The 27,357-nt window shown below is 37.9% G+C and overlaps 1 long non-coding RNA gene across 1 annotated transcript in view; it reads right to left on the reverse strand.

The window, feature by feature from the left end:
• Window positions 1-26,609, reverse strand: part of LOC112669623 (uncharacterized) — a 56,016-nt gene extending 29,407 nt beyond the window's left edge. The window contains exons 1-2 of the long non-coding RNA XR_003142389.3: window positions 26,105-26,609; window positions 3,338-3,421 (exon numbers count right to left, since the gene is read on the reverse strand). This is a non-coding gene — a long non-coding RNA (uncharacterized LOC112669623). The remainder of the gene's footprint in view (window positions 1-3,337; window positions 3,422-26,104) is intronic.
• Window positions 26,610-27,357: the final 748 nt, after the last annotated feature.

Consider the following 27,357-nt stretch of genomic DNA (forward strand, 5'->3'; position numbering starts at 1 on the left):
GAAATGTTAAAGTTCTTCAGAAAGAATAAAAGTTATATAGATCAGAAACTCAGATATACATTAAACAGTTTGTTAAAAATAATAGCAACAATGTGTCAAGTGATTATAGCTTATAGATGAGAGAAATGAACAGAATTGTCATACAGGATGGGAGAGAGAAACTGAGAAGATTGAGTTGTAAAATACTTGCACTATCTGTGAAGTGGCATATTGTTATTTTAAAGTAGATTTAGTTGTAAGTGTATATTGCCAACTCCAGGCAACCACTAACAATTTTTAAAAAGAACTATAATTGAAATGAGAAGAGAACAAAGAAATGCTCATTCAAAACCAGAAAGAGGGATCCCTGGGTGCTTCAGTGGTTAAGCACCTGCCTTCCGCCCAGGGCGTGATTCTGGAGTTCTAGGATCTGGAGTCCTAGGATCAAGTCCCATATCAGGCTCCCTGCATGGAGCCTGCTTCTCCCTCTGCCTGTCTCTCTGCCTCTCTCTCTCTCTCTCTGTGTGTCTCTCATGAATAAATAAAATCTTAAAAAAAAAAAAAAAAAAAAAAACAGAAAGGGCAGAAAAAGTGTAGGACAAAAAAAAAAAGAGGAAAAGAAAAGAAACAAAGAACAAGAGTAAAAAATTAAAGAATTATAAATACAGTAGATATTAATCCCATTGCATTTATAATCACTTTAAATATGAATGGTCTAAATATATCAATTAAAACACAGAGACACCTGGGTGAGACATCATGGAGACACCTGGGTGGCTCAGTGGTTGAACATCTGCCTTTGGCTCAGGTCATGATCCCAGGGCCCTGGGATCGAGTCCCACGTCAGGTTCCTCACAGGAAGCCTGCTTCTCCCTCTGCCTATGTCTCTGCTTCTCTCTGTGTGTCTCTCATGAATGAATAAATAAAATCGAAACAAACAACAACAACAACCAAAAAAAAAAAAAAACCACGGGGCTGACAAAGTGTACTAAAAAAACAAAAAAACAAGACCCAACTATATTATCTACAAGAAACCCATTTTAAACATAAAGACATGGATAGATTAAAAGCAAAAGGATGAGACAGATACACTGTGCTAACACAGATCAAAACAAAGCTTGGAGTAACTATTTAATTTCAGACAAAGCAGACTTCGGAGTAAGCAAAGTGACCAGGATAAAACGAAGCATTGCATAATGATAAAGGGATTAACCCCAAGGAAAACATAACAGTCTTTATTACACTTAAGGAAAAACATCAAAATACAGGAGACAAAAATGACAGACAAATCCACCATTTTAGTGGAAGACTTAAACATGTGTCTATGAGTAATTGACAAATCCAGCAGACAAAAAAATCAGTAAGGATACCACTAAATTTAGTAACACCATCAACTAGCTAGATTTAACTGACACTCATATAATATTTCATCTAATGATAAGAGAATATACTTTCTTCTCAAACTCATATGGAACATTCCCCAAATTAGAGTAGATCATAGAACATAGAGCACACTTTAATAACAAATTTTGAAGAAGAGAAATTATATGAAGTATGCTGTCATAGCACAGTGAAATTAAACTAGAAATCAGCAACAGAAAGAGCTAGAAATCGCCCCAAAATATTTAGAAATTAAAAAGCCCACTTCTAAAAAATGCATAGGTCTTTGGGACACCTGGGTGGCTCAGTGGTTGAGCATCTGCTTTAGGCTCGGGGAGTGATCTCAGGGTCCTGGGATTAAGTCCCACATCGGGCTCCCTACAGGGAGCCTGTTTCTCCCTCTGACTGTCTGTGCCTCTCTCTGTGTCTCTCATGAATAAATAAATAAAATCTTTTTTAAAAAATGCGTAGGTCAAAAAAGTCTCAAAAGAAATTTTAAAACATTTGTAACTAAGTGAAATGAAAATGCAATTCATCAAAATGTGTGTTATGTTATGTTATGCAGGGAAAGCAGTGCTTAAAATTAAATTTAAATTTATAGCATTTAATGCATGTAACTGAAAAAACAAAAGATACAAAATCAATAATCAAAGCTTCCATCTTAAGATATAGAAAAGGGAGATCAAATTAAACATGCAGAAGAAAAGAAGTAATAAAAATTAGAACAAAAATAGATGAAATTAAAATCAAGAAAACAATAGAAAAAATATATTAAATTGAAATCTGATTCTATGAAAAGATCAAGACAATTGATAAAATATCTTGCCAGGCTAACCACAAAAAAAAAAAAAAAAAAAAAGATACAAAATTCTAGTATTAGAATGAACTAAAGATGATCTCTACTGATACCATGGACATTAAAAAAATAATAAAGGAATATTTTGAATGCCTTTATGCCCCCAAATTTGATTCTTTGATGAAATAGAGCAATTCTTTGAAAAACAAAATATACCAAACTAACACAAAGAGAAATAGATAATCTAAATAGACCTATATCTGTTAAAGAAATTAAATTAATAATGAATTGATAAGCTTAACCAATAAATAATTAATAACCTTCCAAATAACAAATGTCAGGCCAAGATGGGTTCACTTGGAAGCATTAAGAAAAGCAATGATATCAATATGTTGCTCATAATTACAGAGAGAACGCTTCCTAACTCATTCTATGAGGTCATGATTATCCTCTCCAAAACCAGACAAAGAAGTTACAAGACAGGAAAACTACAGATCAATAGCTATCATGAGCAAAGATGCAAAATTCCTCAGGGAAACATAAGAAATGAAACATAAGAAAATCGAATCCTAAATGAAACATGAGAAAATTGAATCCAACAATGTAGAAAGGCGATTATGGTATAAACATACCTTATTCCAGGTATGGAAGCTGCCTCAGCATTTAAAAATCAATGTAATCTATCACATCAACATATCAAAAGAGAAAAAACATATAATTATACAAATAGTTGTAGAAAAGCATTCAACAAAATCGAAAGCACATTTATGATAAAAACCCTCAGCAAACCAGGAATAGAAGTTAACTTCTATTAATTCCACAACTTGACAAAGTGCATTAATGAAATGCCTGCAGGTACCAACTTACTCAGTGGTGAGAAACTTTCCCCTAAAGATCAGGAGTGAGGTAAGGATATCCCTTTCTACCACTTCCTACTGAAAGTCCTAGCTAATGCAATCAGCTAAAAAAAAGAAAAGATACACAGATTGAGAAGGAATAAATAAGCTTTGTGGACAGACTACATGATTGTTTTTGTAGAAAATCCCCAAGAACCAACAAAAAAAACTCCTGGAACTAATAAGTGATTATAGAAAAATTTCAAGATATGAAGTTAATATACAAAAGTCAATTGTTTATATACCAACAATAAATTATTGAAATTGAAAATTAGAAACACAATACCATTTACAATAGTTGTCTCCTCATGACTGCAAGGCAGATGGAAAAGGTCTGAGCATCTCCTCTTCATACAGCAATATCCAAGACCTGGGGAAGAATGGTCCTTATTTGCATCATTTTTTAATAAAGAAGAAAGCCTTTTTAGAGAAAAGAACCACCTCCCCCCCCACACACACACACACCACTACCAGCAATGACGAATTCTGTTCAAACCTTTGACCCATTTTTTAATTGGATTCTCTGTTGTCTTATTGTTGAATTTTTAAAGTTCTTAGAATATTTTGGATACCAATCCTTTATCAGGTATGTTTTTGCAAAGATTTTCTCTCAGGAAGTGGATATCTTTACATTCTCTTTGCAGTATCTGTGACAAAGCTGAAGATTTTAATTTTAATGAAGTCTAACTTATTAAATTTTTTTTCTTTCATGGATTGTGCTTTTGGTGTTATATCTAAAAAATCATCACCAAACCCAAAGCAATCTAGAATTTCTGCAATGTTGTTATCCTTGGAAAAGTCTTATAGTTTGTATTTTGCAATTAATGTTATTCCATTCCTTCTACTAGTGATTGTTGTGGCAATGAGCAGAAGGACATTTGCATTCTTACAGCAATCTTTGCTAAGAGGAATGGAATAGCTATAATTGGTTTTGACTATTGATTATCAAACTTCTTCCATCATTGGAATCACCTTGTGCAGTACCCAGGTCAGGGTTCTCCAGAGAAACAAAACCAACGAGGTGTGTGTGTGCATGTGTGTACATGTGTATATACATGTGTGTGTAATAAGGAATAAGGTCACGCATTTATGGAGGTAGGTAGGTGCAAAATCTGCAGTGTGGATCAGCAGGCTGGAGACCCTAAGTGGTACACTTCCAGTCCAAAGGCCTTCATATGGAGAATTTCCCCTTGCTTGGAAAGGCAGTTCTTTTTTGCTCTGGTCACGCCTTCAGCTGATTGGATGAAACCCATCCACATTATGGGGAGCTATCTGCTTATTCAAAGTTCACTAATTTAAAAGCGAATATCTCATCCCAAACACTCTCCAAGTTGACACATAAAATTAATGATCACGAGTGAACCCCCTGTCAATTTGGCACTCCTTAAACCATTGTTCATTTTTTTAAAATTTTTTATTTACTTATGATAGTCACAGAGAGAGAGAGAGAGGCAGAGACACAGGCAGAGGGAGAAGCAGGCTCCATGCACCGGGAGCCCGATGTGGGATTCGATCCCGGGTCTCCAGAATCGCGCCCTGGGCCAAAGGCAAGCGCCAAACCGCTGCGCCACCCAGGGATCCCTCATTTCCAAGTAGAGACACTAGCAAGGTCATACTTCCACTTGACATTCCTGCAACAATGAAACACTCACAAAATTCTTTCCCCAAGGAAGATACAAAGTCCTTGCAGGATGTTTACTCTTCTATCTGATATGCCATAACTTAAACACTATGATATGAAGCTAGCAATACTTAAATAATGTGTTATAAAATCAATATGACATAGTTACATAATAAGAGAGTAAGAGAGGGAAGAAGACAAAGGTATTTGTTTAACACACACACACATACACACGTTCATGACAAAATAAAGAAGAAATATTCATGACAATTACATCTCTCATTTCTGTAACTGGTGACGTGGTCTTAGCTGGTATCTATAACTACCTTCCTCCACTACTCATTCTGTATTCTCTTTACCTTCATCAAGCACTTTAGCCAGTCATGGTTCTTTACCCAGTGGGATGACCCAAACTTTCATCCGTAAAAAGTCTGGGGCATTAGTAGTCCTGCCTGAATTGTGGTATTGTAGTTATCCACGACGTTAATCACAGGGCATGGTGACACTTAGAAACGCCTAAAGGATCTCGTATATTCCAGACATGCTCTTCCTTACATTTACTGTGAAATAGCAGTTCCAATTTCCCAATCAGAATCAGTGGCTGCAGCCTGCACTATAACTCCCTTCTTTGCCTGTTAAGTCAGAGGCATAAGGATTTCCAAGTGGCTGGGTTAGCCGTCTTAACTTCCAGTTCAATGGAATCATTACTGTGCCTCCTGGAGGAAACATTCCTCCCTTTAGAAATAACTCCTTTAGGGGCGCCTGGCAGGCTCAGTCAGCAGACCATGTGACTCTTGATCTCGAGCTTGTAAATTTGAGCCCCATGTTGGTTGTAGAGATTACTTAAAAATAAAGTCTTTGAAAAGAACTTAGAAATAAGTCCTCTCGGCCTGCAGAACCTAAGATCACAGGGATAGGAAACAAAAATTTTACTAGCAGGTCAGTAAGAGTAACAGTGAGTGATACCATTCACATTTCCACCCCTTGATTCCTGTACTGTGAATCCTGACTATGGAGGACACAGCACCATCTATTAGATGCTGATTTAGAGCACACATAGCCTCCTAGAGAACTTTGTCCCAGCTTTGCAAGGTATTTCCACTTAGCTGACACTGTAAACAAATTTTCAAAGGCCATTCCACCATTTTATCTAGCCAGTTGTTTCAGGATGGTAGGGAGCATGTTCAGACCAATGAATTTCATGAGCATGGGCCCATCACCACACTTCATTTGCTGTGCAATGAGTTCCTTGATCAGAAGCGATGCTGTGTGGAAAAGTATAATGATGGATAAGCATTCTGTATGTCCACAGATGATAATTTTGGCAGATGCACTGCACATAGGGAAAGCAAATCCATAGCTAGAGTAAATGTCTATTCCAGTAAGAACAAAGTGCTGCCCCTTCCATGAAGCAAGCAGTCCAATGTAATCAGGTAACTAGCTAATCACCCTGGGGAATGGTGCCATATCTGAGGCTCAGAACTGGTCTCTGCTGCTGGTAGATAGGAACTCAGCAGTGGCCATAGCCAGGTAGGACTTGGTGAGTAGGAGTCCACGTTGCTGAGACCAGGCATAGCCTCCACCCTGCTACCACAGCCACTTTGTTCATGAGTCCATTGCATGGTAACAAGAGTGACTTTGGAAACAGACTCACTATTATCTACAGAAAGTATCATCCTGTCCATTCCATTATTAACATCTTCCTCTGCTGATGTCCCTATTTGGTGAGTATCTTCATGAAACACAAATATGGTCATGTTGGCTTTTTTTCCCATTCAAAGAAGTCTATCCACATATGCCATCCTCAAGTTTCTTTTTTTTTTTTTTCATCCTCAAGTTTCTTTAACAATATTTCATTCATGTTCCTTTTAAGGCCCTGACTACCCAGTCCAACCATTGGCCACAGTCCGTGAGTCAGTATATAATCCTATGCATAGCCATTTCTTCCAAGCAAAGTGAACAACCAGGTGCACTACTCAAAGTTCTGCACCTTGGGAGGATTTCCCTTTACCACTATCCTCCAGGGATATCCCAGAAAGGGGCTGCCACCCCACAGATGTCCACTTTTGAATAATGCCTGTATATCATGCAGAGCCACCCTTAACCCAGGTCTCAGTAGTCTTTTCTTTGTTAACTGATCATAAGGAACTCCCTGTGAGTCATAGGCATTTGGGAAGTAGAATGCAGCATGCCACTTCTTGGGCTTTAGGGCCTCCTTGGGCTTGATCATGTATATACCATCTCCACTTAATGATGGCATGCTGCTGTGCCCAACCAACTTCATAGTTTTGTGAGTCAGGTAACACTTGCTTCCTGTTGGGCAGCTCAGACTACATGGTAACTTGGTGGACCAGACTTAAGCATTCAGTCTCTGCTAAGGCCCAGTAGCAGACCAAGAGTTGTTTCTCAAAAGAAGAGTAGTTATCTGCATAAAATGAAAGGACTTTTTCCCCAAATCCTAAAAGTCTGCTCTGCAATTCACATGTACGGACTGCCAAAAGTTCCAAATAGCATCCTTCTCTGCCGCGCTGACACTTCCAGCACCAGCGGATCTGCTGGATCACATGACCCAAGGGGCAGAGCAACTGGAAGGTAGCCTCAACCTGTTGTAAAGCCTTCTCTTGCTCTAGACCCCAGGTGAAAGCAGACACTTCTGCTGGTCGTTATGAACAGGTATGGAGAAAAAAGTGTTTACATGATCAATAGCTGCATACCAGGTACCAGGCAATGTGGTAACTTATTCAAGCAAGGAGACCACATCCGATACAGCAGATGCTGTTAGAGTTAACACCTGGTTGAATTTAAAATAATCCACCATCATTCTCCAAGATCCATCTGTCTTGAGCACAGGCCAAATAAGTTGAATGGGGATGTGGTGGGAGTGACAACCCCTGTATCCTTCCAATCTGTGATGATGGCACTAATCTCTGCAACATCTCTAGGTATGGATATTTCATTGGGTTTACTATTTCCTGGTTAGAGGCAGTTCTTGTGACTTCCATTTGGCCTTTCCCATCATAATAACCCTCATTCCATAGGTCAGGGAATGAATGCAAGATTCTTCTGGCGACTGAGTGTACCTATTCTAGTTATGCACTCCAGAGCTGAGGAAATACCTGTAAGATGTATTCAGGGCCACACACTGGACCCACTTTAAGATGGATCTGAGTTAAAACTCCATTGGTCACCTGACCTCCATTAGCCCCTGGTGAACAGCAAAGACATTTTGGGTCTCTTGGCATGCATGTTATCTCAAAGACAGTATCCAGTGGTTCTCAACCCCTAAAGGTCTGGCTATCTCTTTTTCCCTAATGCAGGTACCCTGATAAAAGGTCCCTTTGGGGAAGGCTGTGAGAAAGATTTATAGTATACATTTTCAGTAGTGGGGTGCCTGGGTGGCTCAGTTCATTAAGCATCTACCTTCGGCTTAAGTCATGACCTCAGGGTCCTGGGATCAGGATGGAGGCCCACATCGACATCGGCCTCTGCTCAGTGGGGAGCTTGCTTCTCCCTCTCCCTCTGTGTTCTCTTTCTCTCTCTCTCAAATAAATAAGTAAAATCTTTACAAAGATAAAATAAATGTTCAGTAGTGTGTCAGGGGCCTTTTCTCAAGAGCATGGCCTCCCCTACATTCAAAGTTTCTTTATCTGTAAATTGGTTCAAATTTGGGAGTTACTATTGAGAAGCTGCTGATTCTGTTTTTATGATTCAGCTTGGGCTTTGTTTCATTTTACCTTGTTTTCTGCTTAAATAAACTGAGTAAGAATCTAGCAGGCTTTTTCTCTATTTCACTTCTTGGAACACCACCATCAACTAGTCACCTCCATAGGTCTGTGTGAACCTGAGATTCTGAGTGCTACATTGATTCTGCTGCATGCTACAGTAATTATGTCCGCTCTGCCCTTGGGGGTTGATGCTATTATTTGTCTCCTTCCACCCTAGAATCCAATCATTCCCAATGCGTTTAGATTTCCCAATTCAGTGATCACAGTTCCCACTATGAGTTCTGGCCTAGAGAGAAGAACAAACCATGAAGTTTGTCAAGGATGCTGGGGCTCACTTCACAAATTTATTTCTCACAGTTGTGGTGGAAGGTAGATTTTCTGGATGCCTGTCATGTAGATGAGTAGATTTGAAGTGAGAAATTCACTCTAACAGTACAATCTCCTAAAGCCCCTACATGCCTTCTTCTACAGTAAACTAAAGCAGGTCCGGCATTTCCAGTTCACTCACTAATGGACTACCTTTTGGTTCATGTTTTAGTCAACCATTAGAACCTTTTCTAACCCTCAAGCTACAATATTAAAAAGAAATCTCTGGGGATTCCTGGGTGGCTCAGTGGCTGAGCATCTGCCTTTGACTCAGGGCATGATCCTGGGGTTCAGGATTGAGTCCCACATTGCGCTCCCTGCAGGGAGCCTGCTTCTTCTTCTGCCTGTGTCTCTGCCTCTCTCTGTGTGTTTCTCATGAATAAATAAAATCTTAAAAAAAAAGAAAAGAAAATATTAAACATCAAATTGCCATATGATCCTTCTGGGCATATCCACAAAAGAATTTAAAGCAAGAACTCAAATAAGTATTTGTATACCTGTGTTCATAGCAGTATTACTCACGATAGCCAAAAGGTGGAGGCAACCCAAGTGCCCATCGATAAATAAATGGGTAAACAAAATGTAGTCTATACAAACAATGGAATATTATTCAGCTTTAAAAAAGGAAGGCAATCCTGACATATGTTACCATATGCACAGACCCTGAGGACATTATGCTAAGTGAAGTAAGCCTGACACAAAAAAGTCAAATCCTGAATGATTCCACTGATATGAGAGGCTAACGTAGTCACGTTCATAGAGACAGGAAGCAGAGTGGTAGTTACTAGGGGCTGTGAGGGAGGTATAAGGGGTAATATTGTTTAATGGGTATGGGGTTTAGTTTGGGAAGATAATTTTTTAAAGATTTTATTTATTCATAAGAGACACACAGAGAGAGGCAGAGACACAGGCAGAAGGAGAAGCAGGCTCCATGTGGGGAGCACGACATGGGACTTGATCCCAGGACCCCAGGATCATACCCTGAGCCTAAGGCAAATGCTCAACTGCTGAGCCACCCAGGGGTCCCAATCCATAAAATCTTAAAAAAAAAAAGAAAGAAATCTCTGTTTAGTGGCCCCATATCTATAAATTCAGCCTGATCCAAATTAATGTTCCTTTAGCTATTATCCCACACTTTTATCCATTCCCACACATATTCCTCAGATTTTGTGTCTGCAAAAATTAGAGAACTCAACAGAAGACAACATACCTTCCCAGGTCACACTTTGCACCTTATCTTTAAAAGCCTGCTGGAACTCGAGTCAAGGCATAGGTCTAGAAGAACAGAAGGGGCTAAAGTGGTTCTTGAGAATCAGCAGTGTCTTACTTGGCAATAGTCTCCAGGGAGGTCAGTGCAGGGTCCTTAGGCAATGCAGCGTCAATCTCCTCAAATGGATAATCTATTTCTACTGACAAAGAAGATTCACCAGAATTTAAAGACTCAATCTCTACAGCTTAATTTGGGTCTTCTCACATATTCCCATTCCAACTGTTAAGATCCTGTTCTTTCTCAATTAATGTCTTCACTTTAAACCTAGAAATCCTGAAAGATTTTGTAACTCAAAAAACTTGCTCAATGAAATTCTGGACTTGGTTTACAGCAATTTCTGCCAACTGGTTCCAGGAAGTAACTTTCCTCCTTCAGCAAAGACATGGAAACTCTTGAGTCATTGATGTAGTGCTTAAACTGGGATCCAAATCCTTAGGCTCATCCTTTGCTCCTCTTACTTTGTCCAGCAACACTAGGAACAATCAGTCTATATCATTATACTAATTAATTTGATGAAAATATTTGAAAAGAACAAAAGCATGGTTACCCAGATCCTTCCTTCTTACAGTTGCTTGATTAGGAGTGTCCAGTGGTGATATTTGGAGTATCTCTACTGTCAAATCACATCATGGACAATGTGCTCTCCTTAGTACTTGAAATCAAGACATTAGTATCTTTAAATCTAATCAGATTATAGAGCTTATTCCAGCAATTTCATAATAAATTCTGAAGATTTATCCTTAAGATTCTGTTCCTCTAGAACCTCTCATTATCAAAATCTGTATTAGTCTGTATTCTCTAGAGCTACAGCACCAAAAGGATATGATTTGTGTGAGATTGCAACTGACTCATGAAATTGTGCAGCCTGAAAATTCAAATTTTGCAGTGTGGGCTGGGAGACTGGAGACCCAGGAGAATTAATTGTGCAGTTCTTGTTTGAAGGCAGTCTTAGGAGATTTTTCTCTTGCTTGGGAAGCCAGTTTTTTGTTTTGTTTTGTTTTGTTTTGTTGGACTTTCAACTGATTGATGAGGCCCATCCACGTTATGGAGAGAGAGCAATCTGCTTATTTGAAGTTTATCAATGTAAATGTTAACCCAATTGCAAAACACCTTCTGAGTTGACACACAAAATTAACCATATACCTGGGGAACTTTACAAAATACTGATGCTTGAGTCTCATCCGCAGTGATTTTGATTTCATTAATCTTACATGAATTCTGAGCATCCAGATGCTTGAAAATCCCTCAAGTTATTCTATTGTGCTATCAAAGTTAAGACCCTCTAGATTAGATGAATTAAGATTTATATTCCTGGGGCTAGAGAAGAGCCTTGGAAGCACAAGACCTCTTGATGGCTGAACAAAATTAGAGTTAGCAATAAAAGCACATGGGGGTATTACAGCAACTAGTTTGGTATTAGGAGCCTATTATCTCTGCCACAAAGTATAAAATTAAATTCTTTTTCTAATTGTTTTTATTATTTATTAATATCCTCTTTCCTTCTTGTTTTATATGTGGCCATTTCTCTCTTTTTTAAAGATTTTATTTATTTATTTATTTGAGAGAGAAAATCTCGAGCGGACTCCATACTGAGCTCAGAGTCCCAGGTGTGGCTCAATCTCACAACCCTGAGATCATGACCTGAGCCAAAATCAAGTCAGTCACCTGACCAACTGAGCCACCCAGGCATCCCTATATGTGACCATTTCAATTTCAGTTTATATTAATCAAGAATAAGTAAAATAAAAAGTTTAGATCTGTAATCACATTGGCCATTTCCTAAATATTCAGTAGCCACCAATGTCTGGTATCCACTATCAGGCAGCACAGATAGAGATACTTCTATCTTCACAGAAAGTTCTGTTGGGCACCACTTATGAATAACAAACTTAATAATAATCTTAATAATTGTCTTAATAATCTCTGTTTTTAGTTTCTGGCACACACAAAGCTCACCTAAGTTTGCTAAGACATAATACTGCCCTCACAAAGTTTACTGGTGAAGCTGAAGAAGCATTGTATATAAATATGTAACTATAATAAAATGTTATATTAGCAATCATAACATATTTATTGCACCAATATTTCAGAGGTAAAAGATATCATGAGCCACTGAATTTTTTTAGCAATCCACTTTTTAAAATATTTCAGGCCATTTTTCCCTTTAGGTATTAAAACAGTACTTCCATATATTTCTTTTGAAAAAGGAATGTTTATAAGCATAGAAAATAGGGATATAGGGGTAAAAGAGACACCTTTTAAGATATTTTCCCACCCCACAAAAAAACTAGCCTCTGTCATCACTGTTACTGGGTATAGGAGTTAACCCAGAGCAGCTGTGTCTATAAAGTTGGACTCTAAAGTCTTAGCCATCTTTGATAGAACCAGGAAGGACTCAAATTAAATTAATCCTCAAGAACTGTAAATGGAAGTGAGAAGCATGACTCTTGAAATTTGACCAGAACTGGGGTTGGTTCTCTCTTGGAAAGCTCACAAGACGCAAAAATATGCAACCAGAAGGCCAGCTCTTACATTTGCAGTCAAGCAGACCATAAAATTATTTCAGCCCTGCTGTTGAATTCTCTCCCAGTAGGCAAGCTACATGGGAATCCCAATCATCAAAAGTTTGTGCGCAGGGCATCAGAGTTAGTGCATTTGAGCATGAAGTGGTAGCAACCCCAGGTGGCCTGGGGTGTCTACAGTCATAAAAAGGAATTACTTGTTGGGCTGTCTAAACATACCAAGGTAATACATGGAAATGGGGAGCAGATCAATTTTGAAAATTTGGTTTTGGATCAGCTAAGGAAATATTCTCTCAGTCTTTCTCTAGTAACCATCGCCTTACATGAAAATCTCTAACCAAGACTTATTTCCAGAAATTGTGGGAATGCCTTGTTTTCCCTTGCTCAGCATCCTCGCTCACTCAGTACTCCCTTGCAGAGGTCGAAATGAGATAGTCACATGACCCTGGCCCCGCTAATCAGAGTCCTTCCCCGTGACTGGTCTGAGGGAGGTGACCATAGGTCTGTAACCTCTGAGATCATGGAGCTGACTGAAAGTGAAGTAGTTTAATTCTTGAAGCCTTGTTGCCTTATGGAGAATCCTTCTTGTACTAACAGAGAATGGAAGATATTTAGAGACCTTTAGAGTGATTTGTAAACCTTTAAGTAATTTTGTCATCTCAAAAAGTTGAAATGTTAGAAAGGAAAAATATGAATAAAGAATGAAAAGATATTTGCTTTTCTGAGATAGTCCTAGTTTTAGTACAATTTTGATCCCATGGATAATATTTTTTTAAAAAAAGAGATACTGGAATACCTGGCTGGCTCAGTCGGTAAAGCGTATGACGCTTGATCTCAGGCGCATCATGGGTTCAAGCCCCATGTTGGGTATAGAATTTACTTTAAAAAGATTAAAAATTTTTTAAAATACACTATAAGGGATTAAATAGTGATTCCTCAAAGGATGTGTCTGAGTCCTAACTCCCCAAACCTACAAATGTGACTTCATGTGGAAAAAGGGTCTTTGCAGATGTGATTAAGTTAAGAAGGTCATCCTGGATTCTCTGGATGGGCCCTAAATCCAATGACAAGTGTCACAGAGGAGACCACAGGAAATCAGGCCATGTGAAAATGGAGGCAGAGGTTGAGGTGATGCAGCCACAAACCAGGGAAGGCCTGGAGCTACCAGAAGCTAGAAGAAGTGAGGGAGGATTCTCCCCTATAGCCTTCAACAGGAAGACAGCCCTACCAAAACCTTAATTCTTGACTTCCACCTTCCAAATCTGGGAAAGAATACATTTCTTTTTTTGTAGCCCACCACATTTATGGTAATTTGTTATAGCAGACCTAAGAAACTAATCAAATGCTAAATAAAAAACATAGTTTGCTTACTCATTCAAAACTTTGGCTATAGGTGGTATACACCTAAAACCAATTTCTTATTCATGTTAATTCTTGGTCTGACATTAAAAGAATATTAAACAAAATGCTTTGGGGCTCATCCAAAAATATTTTCTTTCAACCCAAGCCAGATTTGGGAAAAGTCCTGGCCTGATTTCACAGACCAGCTTTGAATCCTATTTCTTAATTCAAAAGCAATGTTCTTTTTGACTGCCACTGGAGGTGGCAAAGAAAGATCATTCAAAAGGGAATCTTTACCTTCAGATAAATTTCATATTTCTCATGTGGGGTGGGATGTTTCTAACCATGTGAGTATTTTGACAGGTACATATAAGGCATTTAAGAGAATTTTCATTGTTTGATTCCATATTCTTACATTTTGAGCCTAGATAAAAACATGAAGAAAAGATAAAATTGCTATTATCCTTCAGGAAATAAGGGATACAGTCTCTTCCATACATTTAAATTGGTTTCTTCATGTTTTTACATTTCTCTAAGGCTTGAAGCAGCCAAGAGCAGAAATGACACTTCCTTCTTATAAAACATCTTAGGGTCCCAGCAAGAAAAGCATCTTATGTGATTATAGGGAAAATTAAACAATTATATTTTCAATTGATTCTTACAACGCCCCACTGAGGTAGTTCAATATTATTTCTAATTTCCTGACAGATGAAGAACCAAAGTACTAAATTATTTTCCCCCAAAGCATTTAGTGGCTCAGGAAATGGCAGACCTCTTCCTCACAGGCATCTGCATTAGAACACCAGGCCTAGTGTTAATTTACTCATTCACAAGGTTCACTTGCCAAATCAAAGCTTCAGAGAGGTACTCCTTGTCCTTAAGCTGAAGCCAGAGGTGGACTGGTTCCAGAATAGCTGTAGGTGGCAACCCAAGTGCAGTTGCTATTGTGTATTATCAAGGTGTGAGAGAAGGGAAGCCAGCATTCTCCTCCTACTCTACAATAGGCAGCCTCTCTTAGAGGCACAGTTGCCGGAAATTGGCCATTAGAAGCTCATTCATTCCCCGTTAGCATGTAACTCAACCTGCAGTGGTACCATACTCAATTGCTAACCTCTCATCCTGGATTTGCCCACAACTATCTTAGAGAGATGAGACTCAGGATCACTAAAGAACATTGAGGACTGCTTTTCAAGAAGGCTGGAATAGGGAAATTCTTTTAAACAAGCAAGCAAACAAACAAACAGACCAGTAAGATGGTGAAACAAGACACAAGGAAGATAAGCTCCCCTCCTGAACAGTGTTCCTGCAACCAATAAAGAAAAAATCATGGACGGAAGTCTCCAGCTGAAGAACACATTTTTTTTTCATCCAGGTAACAAAATGTGTTAGTGGAGAATTCCAGGTAACTTCTAGTTAAGTGCTCAGTTAGTGTTGCTGATGCTGTTGGTTCTCTGCCATTCTCTGACAAGCCTTGTCACACTAGTGCACAAGGCTGACTTCCAACTGCCATCATTTAATCTCTGTGCCTGGGGACTTTCTGTGACAGCTGGAGTCCTCTTAGCCAGCATAAAAAATGAACACCTCCTCCCACCCACTCCCTCATTCCAGGCACCCCTTGAGCAGAGACTGACAGGAACTTATAAAACCCCAGCCCCACCATACTTGAAGCTGTGTGTATGACTGGTGCCCACAGCACCCCAGCAGGACTAGCTCTGGGGGCCTACACTGGTTATTTGTGTCACAAGGCACTCTTTACTGGCTGCCTCCATTTCCAATCCTTCTTTCCCCACACCTCCTCCCACTGATGTTTCCTGGGAGCACCTTCAAACAAACTTGCACTTATCTCAAGGCCTGCTTCTGGGGAAACCAAACTGAAACAATTGGCAAAGTTAGCTGTAACCAGAACTTTCCTCTGCCTAAATGACTGCTGCCGTTGCATTCACAAGGCCTTTCCTGCCAGGAGTGCTATCTTATCCTCTCAAAAAGAACCAGCCAGAAGAGTTATCGATCTAAATATGCAGTTTCCTTCTTGGCTTATGATTTGATTGTTGACAGAGACACACTTTTAGATCTATCGCTTTTAATATGTGAAGAAAAGAAAGTATGCAAGGTGCCAAGATGGTATCAGCAGAGGCCTACAGCGCACCTACCCCCCAACCCAGCAATACCAAGGAGTCCCGTCTGTCCCCACAGAGGCCAAGTAGAGAACTGAGATTTTTACTGCTACCTGAAAGTAACAAGGTAGCACCCTCTTTCCCTCACTGGAGTAGTATCAGAGGACTCCTTCCAAAACACAAGATTTAAATAAGATCCTGACTCCTATATCCAAAATATCTGGGTTTCAAGATAAAAAATCAGTTGTCATATAAAACATTAGGAATATCTTAAGCTAAATGAGAAAAGACATCATTAAATACCAATAGCAAGATGACACAGATATTAGAATTACCTGACAAGGGCTTAAAAGGAGCCATCAAAAAAATACTTCATTGATCAAATATGAAACCTTAAAGTTAAAACATAGAAAACCTTGGAAAATATATAGAGGATATAAGAAGAACCAAATAAAAAATTTAGAACTAAAAACTACTATAGTCACTTAAGTGAACATAAGATAGAATGATAAAGATTACCAAATTTACAACATAGAAAACACACACATACACAGAAAGATTGAACGGAGTCCCAGGGACATCTGGGATTATAACAAAAGATAAAACATTTATGTCATTAAAATCCCAGAAGGAGGGACGCTTGGGTGGCTTTGTGATTGACCATCTGCCTTTGGCTGAGGGCATGATCTCAGGGTCCTGGGATCGAGTCCCATGTGGGGCTCCTCGTGAGGAGTCGGCTTTTCCCTCTACCTGTGTCTCTGCCTCTCTCTGTGTGTCTCATGAATAAATAAAATCTTTTTAAAAATCGCAGGATGATCAAAAAAGGGATGGGAATGGAAAAATATTTAAAGAAATGAATACTGAAAACTTGCTAAATTTGGCAAAAGTATAAAACTACAATTCAAGAAGTGAGCAGACTGCAAACAATAAAACCAAAGAAATCCACACTAAGATACATAGGCAAATTTTTGAAAACTAAAAACAAAGAAAAAAATCTTAAAAGCAGTCAGACAGAAATGACACACTACCAACAGGGGGAAAACAATTCAAAGGACAGAATTTCTTTCTTTTCTTTCGTTTTTTTGTTTTTTTTTTTTTTTTTTTTAGATGACAGAATTTCTGATCAGAAACCATGGAGGTCAGAAGGACATGGCACAACAATTTTTCAAATGCTTTGAAAAAAGGCACTGTCAGCCTATAATTCTATATCTAGTGAAACTATTCTTCAAGAATGAAGGGGCCATCCAGACACTCTCAGATAAATGAAGGTTAAGAAAATTTGTCACCAGAATATTTACCTCCACAAAAAAATGCTAATATAAGTTCCTCAAAAGGAGGTGCCTGGGTGGCTTAGTCAGTTAAGCATCTGCCTTCAGCTCAGGTCATGATCCCAGGTTCCTAGGTTCAGCCCCCCTGCTCAGTGGGGAGCCTGTTTCTCCCTCTCCTCCCTGTCTGTGCTCTCTCTCACTAACTCTCTCTCTCTCTCAAATAAATAAAATCTTAAAAAAAAAAAAAGAAGTTTTCCAATTGGGAAGGAAATTATTTAAACAAACAAACAAAAGAATCTTGAACATCAGGACAGACCAAAGAAAACAGTAAGGAAGAATTTAGGTGACTTCAACCGAATTTCTCTCTCCTCTTGAGGTTTCTAAACTGATAGGGAAAGTAAAAATTATAATACTGCTTAGTGTAGTTTACAGTAGATATAGAGGAAATGTTTAAGACAATTATAAATGGGGGAATATATGAATGTAAAGGGAAGTAAGGTTTCTGCACTTCACTTACACTAATAAAATACTGATGCCAGTAGAATTTGATAAGTATGTATCTGTAATACAAAATCTAAACAACTACTAAATAAGTTATAAATGAAATACACTCAAAAACACTATATAGAAATGAAAATAGAATTCTTAAAAAGTGTTGATAGCTTACAGAAAGTAAGAAAAGAGACCCAGAAGTAAAAAACAAAGATAATCAGTAGTAAACAAAATGTAAAATATCAGACTTATGTTTTAACATATAATAATTGCATTAAGTGTAAATGACTTTTAAAACTCAGAGATTATCAGAGTGTATTAAAACATTAGCAAGAATATATTTTCTTTAAGAAACTCACTTCAAATATAATGACATACATAGTTTTAAAGTAAAAGGATGAAATATTATATACCATGCAAATATTAATCAAAAGAAAGGAAGGGTGGATATATTAACATCAGATAAGACGGCTTCAAAGCAAAGAAAATTACAAGAGACAGAGAGGGTCATCAAGTGACATAACAATCCTAAATGTGTGTGAACCAAACAACAGAGCTACAAAATGTATGTAACTGAAAAGAGAAATGGAGAAATCCATAATTATACTTGGAAACTTCAACACCTCTCTCTCAAATTGACAGAACAGCTAAAAAGAAAGTCAGCAAGGACACTGAAGAATTCAGCTACTTCATCAACCAACAGAATCTAATTGATATTTAAGAACACTTTACCTAACAATAGCAGAAAACATTATTTTCAAATATCCAAGGGATATATACCAAGTTATACTATATCCTAGAATATAAAACCAACTAAAACAAACTTACAAGAATTACAATCATGAAGACCAGTTTCTCTGATTACAATGGTATCAAACCAGAAATCAATAATAGGAAGATAACAGAGATATGATAGAAATATAGAAACTAAACAACACATTTCTAAATAATCCATTAGTCAAAGAGGAAGTATCAAGAGAAATAAAAAAATATGCTGAATTGAATGAAAATGAATCCACAACATATCAAAATTAATGATATGCAGCTAAAGCAGTGAAATTTATAGGCCTGAATATATACAATAGCATAGACAACATCAACATCCAAAAATCTGTTATATTTCTGTATACTAGAATGAACACATGGAAATTGATATTTAAAAAAATGAATTTCTGAAGAATAAATCTAACAACAATTGTACTGAAAACTAGAAAATGTTTATTAAAGAAATTAAAAGAAAATGTAAATAAATGGAGAGACATACCAGATTCATAGATTCAGGAAGCCTCAACATATTAAAGGAAGTCAATTCCTCCCAAATTGATGCATGGTTTTAACCAAATTCCCAACAAAATTTCAGGAAGAATTTTTAAAATATAAGCAAGATTATTCTAAAATTTATGTGGAAGTGTAAAATAACTAGGTTAAAATAATTCTGAAAATGAAAAATGAAGTTGGAGGAATCATTGCACCCAAGTTCAAGACCTATTATATAATAAAGTAATGAAAATTATGTGGTATTGGAGTTGATAAAGACATGTGGGTCAGTGATTCAGATTTGATAGCCCAGAAATAGCCTGAAATGATTGTGATCAAGTAATATCTGATAAAGATGTGAAACAATTCAATAGAAGGGAGTGTCTTTTCAATAAATGATGCTAGAGTAATTTGGGCATATATGCACAAAAACATGAACCTAGACTCACCTCATGCTTTATACAAAAATTAGAAAAACACATTTAAATGTAAACCATAAGATTATTAAACTTTTAGAAGAAATGTAGGCAAAAATCTTCAGGGCCTAGGGCTCAGTGAAAAGTTCCAATATGTGACACTAAAAACATGACCCACAAAAAGAAAAATGATAAATTTAAGTAAATCAAAATTTCAAACTTGCTCTGCAAAGGACCCTGTTAAGGTGATGGAAAGACAAGGTAATATTTGTAAATCGCATGCATGACAAAAGACATGTCCATGTTGTCTATGCAAAGCACTCACCAAAAATCAACACTGGAAATATAGACAATCTGGTCAGAAAATAGATAAAGACATGAAGAGAAAGACAGATGGCACATAGCACACAAAGAGGTGTTCAAAATCATTAAGCATCAGGACAATGCAAATTAAGACCATGGTATGATATCCCCACACTCTTATTAGAGCAACTAAAATTAAAGAATGATGATAATACCAAATGCTGGAAAGGACGTAGAGAAACTGAATCACTCATTCATTGCTGGTAGCAAAGGAAAATGGTAGAGCCATCCTCAAATATCATGTATTCTTTTGTTTCTGAATTATTTCACTCAACACTGTGTCTGTGAGACTCAGTCATGTTGTTGCACGGGGCTACAGTTTGTTTACTTTCATTACCGTGTAATAGTCCGTGGTGAATAGACCATAATTCATGTATGTCTTATGGTTGAAGGACTTTGGAATGTTTCCAGATTGAGGTAATAGAAATTGATACTGCTACACAAATTCTCCTCTTTTTATTATTGGTATTATTAGTCTTTTACTAATTTTAGTTATTCTGGTATAGAGAATAATTATAGACTTAAGCCCCATTTCTCAGATTACTGAGAAAGTTGAACACATTTTCAGATTTATTGGCCATTTATATATCTTGTTTTATGAGGCACCTGTTCAATTGTCTTGCTTATTTTTCTGTAGGTTGTCCCTCTATCTCTTGCTGATTAGTGACTGTTGCAAATGTCTTCTCCCATTTTGTGAATTTCCCTCTCCTTCTCTTAATAATGTCTTTGGATGAACCTCTTTTAAAACAGAGAAGTTTCCTATCCCAAGGTAAGAGGGAGACCAAAATGCTATCTTGTTCCCATGACGATGGCATCATTTGGGAAGAAGAAAGATAAAGGTAAGTAAAGATGCTGCCATGGTGCTGCACTGGCATGGGCTGCCTGAGATGTAACTGGTGCTCAGCGAGGGCTGGAACACAGAAAAGATTTATTTTTGAGCACAGATGAGATCCTCCTCCTTCCTCCCTCCATTCCTTCAAATCTAGGGAAACTGAAAATAAAATGGGAAAGACTGTGAGACAATTCAGTGTCTAGCAATGGAGAACTAGAAAAAGATCTGGCAAAACTCTATTTGTTACTGTTGGCAGAACCAGGACATTGTAGCCTGCGAAAAAAAGGTGGGCAAAAAGTGAAATATTTTCCCAGATTCCAGAGTTACTGATCGCATGACAGAAATGGATCCTTTGTGCTGTGATAAGTGGCATCATGGCACCACTTGGCACTTGTGATATCAGAGCCTAAAGAGAACGTGGCTGATGCTAACTGAAGGCAGGGGAAGGAAGTCAGGTAAGAAGGGGGAACCAAGCTGGGAAAGCAAAGAAGACCACATGTCAATAACCTGGGGAAGAGAAAAGAAAAATAAAAACCAAAGGTTCTCAAACTTTCTTAGTTTATCGTGCTCTTGGTGCCTCAGAAATCTTTCTTCTTTCTTTCTTTCCTTCTTTTTTTTTTTTTTTAGATTTTATCTATTTATTTGAGAGACAGACATAGAACACGTGTGCAGAAGACTGGAAGAGGAGTGGAGGAGGAAGGAGAGGGCCGAGCAGATTGCACTGAGCGCAGAGTCTAATAGGAGACTTGATCCCAGGATCCCAGGACCAGGACCTGAGAGGAAACCAAAAGCCAGTAGCTCAACTGAATGAGCCACCCAGGTGCCCCTCAGAAATTGTTCAAGGTGTATCTAGGCCAAAAAAAATATATATCTAATAGCTTTAATTCACATGTTAATTAATTAGGTACAAACCACTTTCCAAGTATGTATAGTCTGACATCTTAGTACAAGTAATCCTCATCATTTGTGGCTTCCATATTTGCAAATTCACCTACTTGCCCAAAAGTATCTGTAACCCCCCAATTGATACTCATGGCACTGTCAGGGTCATTTACAGACATACACAGAGCACTGAAAATTCTGAGGCAACATTTTGAGAACAGGTTCCCAGCTGCGGTCACACAGGTGACACTGCCTTCTTGTTTCAGCTCTCATGCTGTAAACTAGTGTCTACATCATGGCCTATTAAGTGCCATATTTCTCACATTTCTGTGCTCTTTACTACTAGTGTTGCTGTTCAGAACACCCCAAGCATAGCACTAAGGAAGGTTCTGAGATACCTTCTGGAAAAAGATGTGCGTTAGATAAACTTCTTTCAGGTGTGTGTTATAATGCTGTCAGCTGGGAGTTCAATGTTAACGACTCAAAAATGTATATTAAATAAGATGCCTCTAAAAAAAAACACTAGTAAACAGGGTTATGAATTGATCAGTTGATGAAGATGTTGTGGTCAGGAGCTCGCAGCAACCAGCCCTTGTATTTCTTCTTGGAGCGATGATTCAGTATTTGTGAATTCACTGTTTGCGGGAACATTCTGGAACATAACTACCACGAATAACAAAAATCAATTGTAGCTATTTGAAAAATAATTTCTATAAATTGAAGAAAAAAGCACATAATTTTACTTCACTCTGAAATATCCAAAATTATTTAATAATGTGTGTTCCTGTGGAGCATTGCACAACTTCTCAAACTCAGAATCAGGTTGAACACTGCTGCTTTCGTTTCTTATCACCAACAACAATGTAGCCCAATCTGATGTTCAGACTGTCAAACCGCATTATCCTACAGGTATCAAGTGTCTCTGTTTTTCCCTTAAAAATCTAAAATATCCTGCAGCATCTCAGTGAGTTTGCTGTGGCATCCTGAGCACCTCTGCACACATTTTGAGAACCATGGGTCTAATTAAAGAAAGAATAAAGACACAGCAAAATTGAATATTTTTTCAGGAATAACCAATTTGGTTACAGTATGTATAAAAATTGCATACTTATGAGAAATGGTAGAAAATGAAGCTGGAAAATGAGATTTGAACTAGCAAAGGAAGACTATGAACACCACTTTGTAAAACTGTTTGGCTTTTATTCTCAAGGCATGGGAGAGCCAAAGAAGATTTTAAAGAGGGGAGGGCAGATGTACAAACCTGTATATAGATATGTTTAAATGATACGTAGATATAGTAATGCATAGGGATCGATGAATTCACATACATATATTTTAGAGAGAGAGAGTGGAGGAGGAGGAAGAGGCAGGGACAGAGAGAGAGAGAGAAAATAAAATCTTAAGCAGGCTCCACCCTCAGCACAAAGCCCAACATGGGGCTCTGTCTCATAACCCTGAGATCATGATCTGAGCCAAAATGAAGAGTCAGATGCCCAATGGACTGAGCCCCCCAGGGTCCCTCATGTATATATTATACATACTTAATATATATGAAAATATAGGGGCACTTGGGTGGCTTAGTTGATTAAGCGTCCAACTCTTGGTTTCATCTGAGGTCAGGATCCCATGGTTGTGGGATTGAGCCCTGTGTCAGGCTCCACACTCAGCGGGGAGTCAGCTTGAGACTCTCTCTCCCTCTGTCTCTATGCCTGCTCCCCACTCTCTCTCTCTCTCAATAAATAATAAATGAATAAATAAATGAATCTTTAAAAAGATATATGAAAATATGTATTATGTATACAAATAAATCTAAAATTATAAAATTGTATAAAATTTACATGACATAAATATATATTTATTTTATATAATATATAACATTATAAATATTATATTATAAATGAATAGATATATTTATATGTAATAAATATATATATATGAACACAATATGGTGGCTATGAAGGATGGATTGAATTGGGGAGAAATTAGAGGTGGAAAGATCAGATTGTAAACTACTTTCAGCCTCAGACCACAAAAATCTGACCCAAAGCATGTGACATTTGGGTGGCTCAGTAGTTAAGCATCTGCCTTTGGCTCAGGTTGTGATCCCAGGATCCTGGGATCGAGTTCCGCATCGAGCTCCCTGCAGGAAGCCTGCGGCTCCCTCTGCCTGTTTCTCTGTCTCTCTCTGTCTCTCATGAGTATATAAATAACATAACACCTTAAAAAGAAAAAAAAAAGAATCTGACCCAAAGCAACAGAAAAGGAAAGGAACATTTTAAGGATGATGCAAATACAGGAGTTAAAGAAGCTAAATATTTATCAGGGATAAAAGGGTGTGTATGTTGTTTACTTCCAGCTTCCTAGCTCAGGTGGAGGGTGAGGCCATTAACCAAGCTACACTCAGACTTGAGTTTGGATTTCTTTTCCCCAGTGTTAGATGAGAAGGATGAATCAAAGCTCAGATTTAGTCCGTATGCCAGTATCTCAAGCACTGCTGCTGGTCTCCATCATAGTTTCATTTTTCTGTCAATGTTAAATAGCAAGGATTGAGAGAAGGACTCACAGAGATTCCAGAAAGAGCAGAAGATTTCAGGAACAGGGGGATAGCCCTGTGTTAGGAGGAAGGCCTGGTGGGCGGGGCTGAAGGGTGGACAGAGGTGAGGAGGAGGCTAGTTATCCCTGTTGACTCAGCATGCACCCAACAGATATTTGCAGAGCACCAAACACAACAGATGACATATTTGCTTTTATTTATGCAAATAGGGAAAAAGGATGTCGCAGAAACTAGATCATTGTACTTAAAAACTGTATACTTCCTTATAATATTTAATAAATGAATAACATATTTTCATTGCTGTTTGCTGTACTCTCTTCTACCACTCTGAGGCCTTCCCCAGCTAGGTTTGTTCCTTCTTCTCTGTGAGGCTTTCCCTGATCAGCCTTTTAAAAATAGCAACCCTCACATTCCCAGGATCCTCTATGTTCCTCTATGCTTTATTTTTCTCTAGAGCTCTTATTATATGGCACACTATATAATTTATGTATTTATTTGCTTATTACCTGTCTCCTACCACCCTATACCAGAACATAAGGTCTACGAGTCCTGGGATTCTTTTTTATGTCTTTCATTGATGTGTCTCAGTGCCTAGAACAGGCCCTGGCACATGGAAGACATTTGATAAATATTTGTCATGTTTGAATGTGATTCTAGTTTGTCACATGCAACAGAAGAAAAGTACTACAGGCCATGAAGTTGTATTTTATTAGTAAGTTTTTCCTGAGAAAATGAGATTGAAACTGAGATGTGTAGGTGAGGAAGTGAGCAAAAAAGGCCCAGGGGCTGGAAGACCTCTGAGGGGAGGGAGTCAGGGAAATGCTGTGCTAAGAAGAGGGCTGTAGCTGGAGAACCAGGTCATGCAAACTGTGAGGGACCAGCCCAAAGTCAATTAGCCTGGACCTCACCACATTTCAGAGCATTTTCATGGTCAGTTGTGCCCCAACATTACAGCTTAGTGGTTCTCAAACTTTTTCATCTCAGGGCTTGTTTTCATTCTTGAAAATGACTGAGGACCCTAAAGACCTTTTATTTAGGTGGGTTATATCTATTGCATATTTACCAAAATTAAAATAGAAGTTTTTAAAATATTGAATTTATTTATTTTATTTTTTAAAGATTTTATTTATTTATTCATGAGAGACACAGAGAGAGAGAGAGAGGCAGAGACATAGGCAGAGGGAGAAGCAGACTGCATGCAGGGAGCCCGATGTGGGATCAATCCCAGATGCCAGGGTCATGCTCTGAGCCAAAGGCAGAAGCTCAACCGCTGAGCCACCCAGGAAACCCCAAACATTGAATTAATTTAAAAATAATAATATAACTAAAATAAGAAATATAAGAAGCAAGCATTGGTTGGATGTGGAGAAAGGGGAACCCTCTTACACTATTGGTGGGAACACAAACTAGTGCAGCCACACTGGAAAACAGTATAGAGGGGTCTCAAAAAGTTAAAAATAGAGCTACCCTATGACCCAGCAATTGCACTACTAGGTATTTACCCCCCAAAAATACTAATTTGAAAAAGCATATGCATCCCTATGTTTATTGCAGCATTATTTACAATAGCCAAATTAGAGAAGCAGCATAAGTGTCCATAAGTGTCCATGGATAGATGAGTGGATAAGAAGATGTGATATATATATATATCAATCACAATATTCACTATATATATATCTCACAATATTCACTATATATATCACTATATATATATATATACACACACATATATATAAATAATCTCCACAAAATGGAATATTACTCAGCCATAAAAACGAATGAAATCTTGCCATTTGCAACATGGATGGGTCTAGAGGGTATAATGCTCAGGAAAATAAATCAATCAGAGAAAGACAAATACCATATTCTTTCACTCATATGTGGAATTTAAGAACTGAAATAGACAAAGAAAAAAAGAGACAAACCAAGAAATAGACTCTTAAGTCTAGAGAACAAACTGATGGTTACCAGAGGGGAGGTGGGGAGGGGGGATGGGTGAAATAGGTATCAGGGATTAAGAGTACACTTACCAGGATGAGGACTGAATGATGTATGGAAATGTTGAATCACTCTATTGTACCCTTGAAACTAATATAACACTATATGTTTATACTGGAATTTTTTTAAGTCAAAAAAGTAATAATAATATGAAGCTATTAGATGTTAACATAAATCATGTTTGGTGAAAAATTAACTGTTCTTCTCAAAGCAAAATGAAATGAAACCTAGGAAGAAGAACCACATTGCTTCGCACTTTTGCAAACTGCTTTCATGTCTGACCAAAAATACAGGTGAATTCTCAGAGCTGCTTCTGCAGTCTGCTACACTATTACACGTCACACAGCCTCTATAAAACTCCACTGTACACTCATGACAAAAAGAGAATAAAAAAGGAACAAAAACTTAGTATTACTAGGAAAATAGCTTTGACTTCATGAGCCCTTTCTGAGAGGGCCTTGAGACCCCTAGACCCCTGGCCACACTTAGAAGGGGTTGCTCCCTCATTCAGGAAGATGACCATGGAATGCAACCCATCTGTCCCCAGGACAATCTTTGTTGACATCTTGGAACTCTTCCTTCAAGAGTGTTCTTAAGTCATTCTCAAAAAAGAGTAAAATCATGAATGTGTACTTTTTTCCTCTTACCATATCTCAGTGGCTCCATAGAAAGGAGCATCTTCCAGAACCCATGTAAAAAGAAAGAAGATGGAAGAAAGGAAGGAAGGAAGGAAGGAAGGAAGGAAGGAAGGAAGGAAGGAAGGAAAGAAAGAAAGAAAGGAAGAGAAAGAAAGAAAGAAAGAAAGAAAGAAAGAAAGAAAGAAAGAAAGAAAGAAAGAAGAGAAAGAGAGAGAAAGAAAGAAAGAAAAAAAGAAATTTAAAAGTGCTCTCTCAGGAGAATAAATTATTCATTGTATCTCATCAATACTGCTACCATAATTTCCAGTTGAATGAATAGGGCAAAGGAGTTTGATTGTGTCCTTCTAATATTTTTACATGTCATGGGATAATTGGTTCCCCTTAGCCAAGTCAATCAAAAATCTAAAAATTATTTCCTGCATGTATTGGGATGCAGTTTGCTTTGTTGGTTCTTTTTTACTTCTGTTGATTTTTGAGTTGAGGAATGTATGCCTATCTAAAATTGTGCTATTTAATATATAAAGTACAATCACCCCTGGTCATGTGAGAATGCCTTGGGGAAGTGCGCATTTATTTTTAAACTGCGTTAGATGAGAATTATGTTGGAGAGAATAACTTGAACCAAACAAGAGAAATATCAGACGACT

Source organism: Canis lupus, chromosome 10 (assembly GCF_003254725.2).
Source record: "Canis lupus dingo isolate Sandy chromosome 10, ASM325472v2, whole genome shotgun sequence".
NCBI lineage: Eukaryota > Metazoa > Chordata > Mammalia > Carnivora > Canidae > Canis > Canis lupus.